Below are 6,731 nucleotides of genomic sequence, written 5' to 3' on the forward strand. Positions count from 1 at the left end.
AGCCAGCTGCCACCATTTCATAAGCCTTACAATCAATTAATCAACCAATCATTCAATACATAGGTATCCTATTGGTTCTCTTTCTCTGGTTGAAGCCTGAGGCCAACAGGAGTCAGGGGAAATTGGTCTTCTGGGGTCCATATTGGGAGACCACTCAGAATGAAGTCGTGGTGGGCAGGAGAGCTGTCTCAAGAATGGTCTGGAAGGTCAGGTGCCCCTCAACAGGGGTGGGGTGGGGCCGGGGTGCAGTCCCCAGAGGCAGCAGAACAAATACAGGGGTTGGAACGGATGGAGGGCAGAACTGGGGAGGGTCCAGGTGGGAGGGAAGAGCAGGGCCTGGCTTGGGGTGGGGGTGGGGGTCTCTGGGGAGCAAGCAGGCCCATAGGCTCTGGAAAAGCAAGGCCACAGGAGACTAGGCCTGGCCAAAAGGGGCCAGAAGACAAGGCATCGTTTGACAAAGAAGATCTGAGACCAGAGGAAAGGAGGGAGTGGGGGCCAGGCTAGGAGGTGGGGTGCCTGGGGGCGCGGAAGCGCGGGGGTGGGGGGCAGCCCACCCACATGACTTGCCCACACCCCTGGAGAGCCAGTGAGGTGTGGGAGGGAGAGAGTTCTGTTCCCGCCTCTGTCCCCCCCAAAACTGTCCTTTTCAAGGGCATGCCCCACCCCTCGGGGGGGCAAGCTGAGCTGGGATCTCTGCCCCCCACCACCCCCAGACCTCCCTTTCCCCTTAACCTCTCCTGGGCTGGCTGTGGTTTCAGCAAACAATTTGGATCCTTCTAGAGCTTGGGATAGGAGGCCTTGACCTCTTCCTTCTAAGTGGTAAGAAATGCTCCGCATTCCTGAGTCAAGAGACCAGGGGCCATTCCTCTCCCTCAGCACCGGGCCAGACCCAGAGGAGCAAAATTAAGTGTGAACTCAGACACCCCCACCACCCCCCCCCAGGCCCCTGTCCTGGGCTCCTGCGGCTGCAGCGCCTGCAGATGAGCCTCCCAGGCCTCTCAAGTCAGATCTGAGCCCTCTAGGGGCTGGTGGGCTGAGGCCCTGCTCCCTCACCCTGGGGGCAGGAATGTTGGAGAACAAATTCCTGGGGCTTCCCGCCCTGGAGGCTGGACTCCTGTCATCTGGGCTCCCGCCTGATTCCCGTGAGTCTCCCCCTGATGCCCAGCCTGGCGCTGAGGGGCTTCTCCTACACGGTTGTGGTTCAGGGAGGGAGGCGGGGGCAGGGGAGGGAGACGTGGGGTATCTGAGGACCCCTCTGTGAGGCCCCACACCTGTGTTGTGACCTGAGTCCATAGTGAGCTTGGAGCATATGTGGGGGCCGGGGCGGGGGGGGGGCTGCTGCTCTGGGATCTCCTATTTACTCCTCACGCCCGGTTCCACTAGACGATCTATCACATACCATGTCACAGAGCAGAAGGCTGAGCCCAGAAGCCCAGAGAGGGTAAGTAACTTGTCCAAGGGCGCCCAGCACATAAGTGCAGGGGTCAGTATTGGGATTTGAGAGTCCCTGCTTGGGAACACTAGGCCCAGGGCCTCAGGGGAGGGAGGAGGAGAAGGAAAGGCCCAGAAGGGGGGAGTGAACAGCCTTATCTACCAAGGTGGTGGGGCTGCAGTGGGGAAAATGGGGTAGACCACAGAGAGTGGGGAGCCTGGATGGGTTGGCAGGGGCCAGGTTGGGAAGGGCCTCAGAGGCCAGAGTGAGGAGTTTCCGTTTCCACATGTCCCGTCCGGGGACCTTCCGGGGAGGGTGCCCTTGGAGGAATGGTTTGCTATGAATAAATGCACTGAAACCCACAGGATCAGCCCATTTGCAAAGCCCTCCTGGCAGTAAGGCGACAGGAAGGACCCTGGCACATTGGGGACCTAATCAGCCACCAAGAAGTCATTCCTGCCACCCCTTACCCTGCCTCTCCATCACCCCCCTGCTTCGGGGTATGATGTGCCCTGCCCCCTCCCCGCCCCCAGATTATAGATTCTTCTGAAGGTAGAGCTCACTCTAAATCCTCTGCACGGACGCCTGGGTGGCTCAGTGGTTGAGCATCTGCTTCGGCTCAGGGCCTGATCCCGGGGATCGAGTCCCGCGTCGGGCTCCCTGCATGGAGCCTGCTTCTCCCTCTGCCTGTGTCTCTGCCTCTCTCTCTGTGTGTGTCTCTCATGAATAAATAAATAAACATCTTTAAATACACACACATTCATAAACAAACAAACAAACAAACCGTCCCCCTTCCAGGATGTGGTGAACAGAAAAATGCCCCCCAAAAGATGGTCATGAGGACGTTCTGCTCCCTGGAACTTGCGACCAGTTAGGTGCCACACAAAGGGGACTTGAGGCTGTAATTAAGTTTGCGAATTAGTTGCCCTTAAAATCGGGAGATCATCCTGATTACCTGGGTGGGCCCTTAAACAGGGGAGAGGGAGCTGTGGCTCCAGCAGAGTGGTCCAGAGGATGGAGGGAGGGGCTGGGAGCCAAGCAAAGCCTGCAGCGTCTGGAAGCCAGAAAGGGGCCAAGGAGCACGCTGCCCCCCAGAGCCTCCAGAAGGGACGGAGCCCAGTGGCTCCTTGATGTTGCGCAGAGAGGTCGGTGCCAGACTCCCCACCTCTGCATCCCTGAGATCCTCAGTGTGTGGGGCTTCAAGCCGGGCTCCCGGTCCCCTGCTCGTTCCTTCACAGGCTCCAGCATCTTTAGTTTCCCATGGGCTCTGCATCACCGCGATGGGCAGACCCTTTACACCCACTTCATACATGAAGAAGCAGGCCAGGAGAGGTCATGTGACGTGTCCAAGGTCACACGTGCAGCAAGGTGGAAATGGAGTCAGAAACTAGGCCTCCACCTCCGCCCCCTGGATGCTGACACGGCACACTGCGTCTCCCAAGAGTCACCCAGTGGATGTAAAAGTACCCTTATGGCCTGTGAATTCATGGGGGTGGTTCTTATCCTTCTGGACTGGGCTGGAGGCCCCTGCTTCCGCGCAGAGACAGTTCTCCCCCTCCCCTCCGCCACCCCCCCGCCAGGCTTCAGTTCTGGCCAACCCCGGTCCCCCAGCCCCTTGCCCTATGTACCCTGCTGTCTTCCAGGAAGGGGACTGGACTGCGGCCTGTGACGCTTCCCCCTCTCCCCCACCACAGCAACCGGTGCGGTGCCAGCACCCAGGAGGTGGCCAGTGAACGTGGGGTTCTCCGCCCCTGCTCGCCCTCCACCGTCCAGGTGAAGGCTGTCCTCCTCAAAAGTGAGCTGCTCCATCCTGAGCCCCAGGGAGGCTCAGAGTGGGAGGGAAGCTGCATCCCCTGCGCCAGCTGACAGGGTCAGAGGGGAAACTGCGCTTCCTGCGGGGCCCCTGGGGAGCCTGGTGCTGCCTCCAGGCCAGCTGGGTCTCTGCCTGAGCTCCAGGGGAGCAGAGGGCAGGGAGGGGTGGAGGGAGGGGGGAGAGGAGAGAGGAAGGGGGAACAGGGAGAGAAGGAGGGACAGGGCAGAGGGGAGCGAGGCAGAGCTTGCTGGGAGAGAGGGAGTCAGATGCACAGAGGAAGACGCAAGAGGAGAGAGTCCCAGAGACAGGAGAGGGAGAGCAAGTTAGACACCCAGAGACAAAATGGCGAGTGGGAGGCCGAGAAAGAGACCTAGACAAAGAGAAACACACTGGGCAGGAGGCCCGGAGAGACACCTGTGCTTCCTGGACCCGCAGGCTTTCTTCGGCTTTTGGGCATTTGGGCCCAAAAGGTAGTCTTTGGTTTGGATTGGCTTTGTTTTGTTTTGGTACATGCTATGTGCTTGGCACAAGAGAAAGGTTTTTATTTTTTAATTTATTTTTATTTATTAAAATATTTTATTTATTTATTCATGAGAGATAGAGAAGCAGAGACATAGGCAGAGGGAGAAGCAGGCTCCCTACAGGGAGCCTCATATGGGACTCAATCCGGGACCCCAGGATCATGACCTGAGCCGAAGGCAGATGCTCAATCACTGAGACACTCAAGTGCCCCAAGAGAAAGGTTTTTAAAAAGTGCTTCAGGGAGGAATCCCTGGGTGGCTCAGCGGTTTAGTGCCTGCCTTTGGCTCAGGGTGTGATCCTGGAGTCCCAGGATCGAGTCCCAGGATCGAGTCCCAGGATCGAGTCCCACATCGGGCTCCCTGCATGGAGCCTGCTTCTCCCTCTGCCTGTGTCTCTGCCTCTCTCTGTGTGTGTCTCTCATGAATAAATAAGTAAAATCTTTAAAAAAAAAAAAGTTTTTAAAAGAAGTGCTTCAAATCTTGCTGGAGTATCCCGACTCACACTCAAGACTCTAAAGAACAATAGCAGAGGGACTCTTGGGTGGCTCAGTCCGTTAAGCGTCTGCCTTCAGCTCAGGTCATATCCCAGGGTCCTGGGATCGAGCCCCGCCTTGGGCTTCCTGCTCAGCGGGGAGTCTGCTCCTCCCTGTGCCCCTCCCCTGCTCATGCTCTCACCCTTTCTTTCCCTCTCAAATAAATAAAAACTAAAAAAAAAAAAAAAAAAAAAAAAGAACAACAGGAGAGGATAAAGCAAAAGGCTAAGTTGGGAGAGTGGTATAGTGTGTGCAGAAGCTACTGAGGTAGGTAGGGAAGGCTTTCTGGAGGAAGGAGGTTTTTGAACTATACCTGTAGAGATGAGTATATTAATCAAGACTTTCTCTTTTCCAAATGACAGGAACTTGACTCGATTGGGTTAAAGAAACAACAAAATCTATTCACTCACATGAGTGGAATGTCCAAGGGTAGATTACTAGTTTCAGGCATGGCTGGATCCAGGTACTCAGGTGAGCGATATCATGAACGCTTTGTCTCCATCCATGTCTACCTCTGTTTTCCTCCTATTGGATCCATTCAGAAGTGGGTTCTTTCTGCAAGGTGACACCAATTGCCCACAAAGCTAAAGTATCAGTGTAGCAAACTGAGAAGTCCAGGGTTAACTCGGAATGCACCAGCTTGGAATGCTTGCTCAACCTTGAACCTACCACCTATCAGCATGCAAATGGAGAATTCTGATTGGCTTGATTCAAGGTCATGTGTCAAACTCTGGAGCTAGAGAGTGGAGTCAGCCCCACATGAACGAAATGGACTGACCATAGGACAGAGGGGGCTCCCAGCACAGAAGTTGGGCTGTGTTATCAGAGGAAGAATGGGATTCTGAGGGGGCAAAAAACAATATGCACCTTCTCCCCCAAAGACAGAGCAGGTGGTAACTAGGGAAGAGGGCATTTCAGGAAGAAGGAAGGATGTATTAGTTATCTATCACTGCGTAACAAATAACCACAATCTCAGAGGCTTAAAACAACACACATTTATGATCTTGCAGTTTCTGTGGGCTGGAATATGGGCACAGCACAATTGCGAGCTTGAGTGCTGGGTGAGGCTACCATCTCATCTGAGGCTTGGCCGGGGAAGAGTCAAATTCTGAGTTCCCACCATCGTTAGCAGAATGCAGTTCCTTTCTGTTGTCAGACTGAGGGCCTCGATTCCCTGCTGGTTGTCAGGGGGAAGCCTCTCTCCCAGTGACCACCTGGTCCCCCCAACGTGGCTCTCTGCCCCATCAAAGCCAGCCAGGGAGACAGAGCCTCCTCATAAGACGAGTGTGAATAATGGAGCCACCTACACGTAATCTCGCTCATCCTATCACGTTTGCCTCACTCGGTTGGTTAGCGGCAAATGGTAGCACTATTACACAAGGGTGTGAACCCCAGGAGGAGGGGTCTTGGGGGTGCCCTAGAGTTCAGTCACCACTGACTGCCTGAGCAGTGACCTAGGGTTGAGCTTCCAGTGAGATAGAGGATACGCAGGAAAGCACACATGGGCCTCCACCAGAGGTTGTGCCCTCTTGTGCGATCAGCTTTTAAGGGTAAGAAATCCCATCTTGGTTGTTTTTGTTTAAGATTTTATTTATTTATTTATTTATGAGAGACACAGAGAGAGGCAGAGACACAGGCAGAGGGAGAAGCGGGCTCCCTGCAGGGAACCCGATGTGGGACTTGGTCCCAGGACCCCAGGATCACCCCCTGAGCCTAAGGCAGATGCACAACCGCTGAGCCACCCAGGTGTCCCGAAATCCCATCTTGTTATTCTTGATTTATTCACGATTCCTGCCCAGCAACCGGCACATAGTAGGCCCATTAGTGATACTTGGTTGGATGGAATTGTCAAACTGGATGCCCTATCCCAGCTCTCATTCATTCACCAACTAATTAATTCAGCCAGCATTTACTGAGCCCCTCCCACGTGGCAGGCCCTGTGCCTACTGCCGGCACACAGTGTGGAAGGAGGGCTTTGCCCTCGCTAGAAGGATAACTGGTGGCTGAATGGTACAACTGCTTATGGTTTGTGGTCTACGAGGAACTTTCACACCCCCTGCCCAGGATCCCAGTGTGTGGATGCTGTTAAAGAGACTAAAGTTCGGAAGGACAAACTACAAGGGCAGGCACTGGACTCCCCCTCCAGTGCACTCTCCTACGACCATGCTACCCAGCTTCCCATTGGGCCCTACCCTCAGGACACTGGGCTGAGGTTCCTTCATCTGGCTCAGGGTTTGGGGGGTGCCCAGTGGTGACCTCCAGTGGGGCTCTGGTGTCTGCCAGGGGCCACAGGAGCTGGGGAAAGGTCTGACATTTGTCCCCCGTCCCCACCACAGGCCCGATAAGAAAGTGACCACAATCCTTTTTGGGTGACTTTCTTGGTCAAAGGAGGAACATGGTCTCGAGTGAAAAGGAAAGATACACAAAGAACA

The 6,731-nt window shown here is 55.0% G+C and overlaps 1 long non-coding RNA gene across 1 annotated transcript; it reads left to right on the forward strand.

Moving 5' to 3' along the window:
- The first annotated feature begins 956 nt into the window (after positions 1 to 956).
- On the forward strand, positions 957 to 2,136 carry LOC144323005 (uncharacterized). Its single transcript, XR_013388565.1, has 3 exons — positions 957 to 1,142; positions 1,384 to 1,441; positions 1,798 to 2,136. It is a non-coding gene; the product is annotated as an uncharacterized LOC144323005 (long non-coding RNA).
- Positions 2,137 to 6,731: the final 4,595 nt, after the last annotated feature.

This window comes from Canis aureus, chromosome 11, assembly GCF_053574225.1.
Source record: "Canis aureus isolate CA01 chromosome 11, VMU_Caureus_v.1.0, whole genome shotgun sequence".
Lineage (NCBI taxonomy): Eukaryota > Metazoa > Chordata > Mammalia > Carnivora > Canidae > Canis > Canis aureus.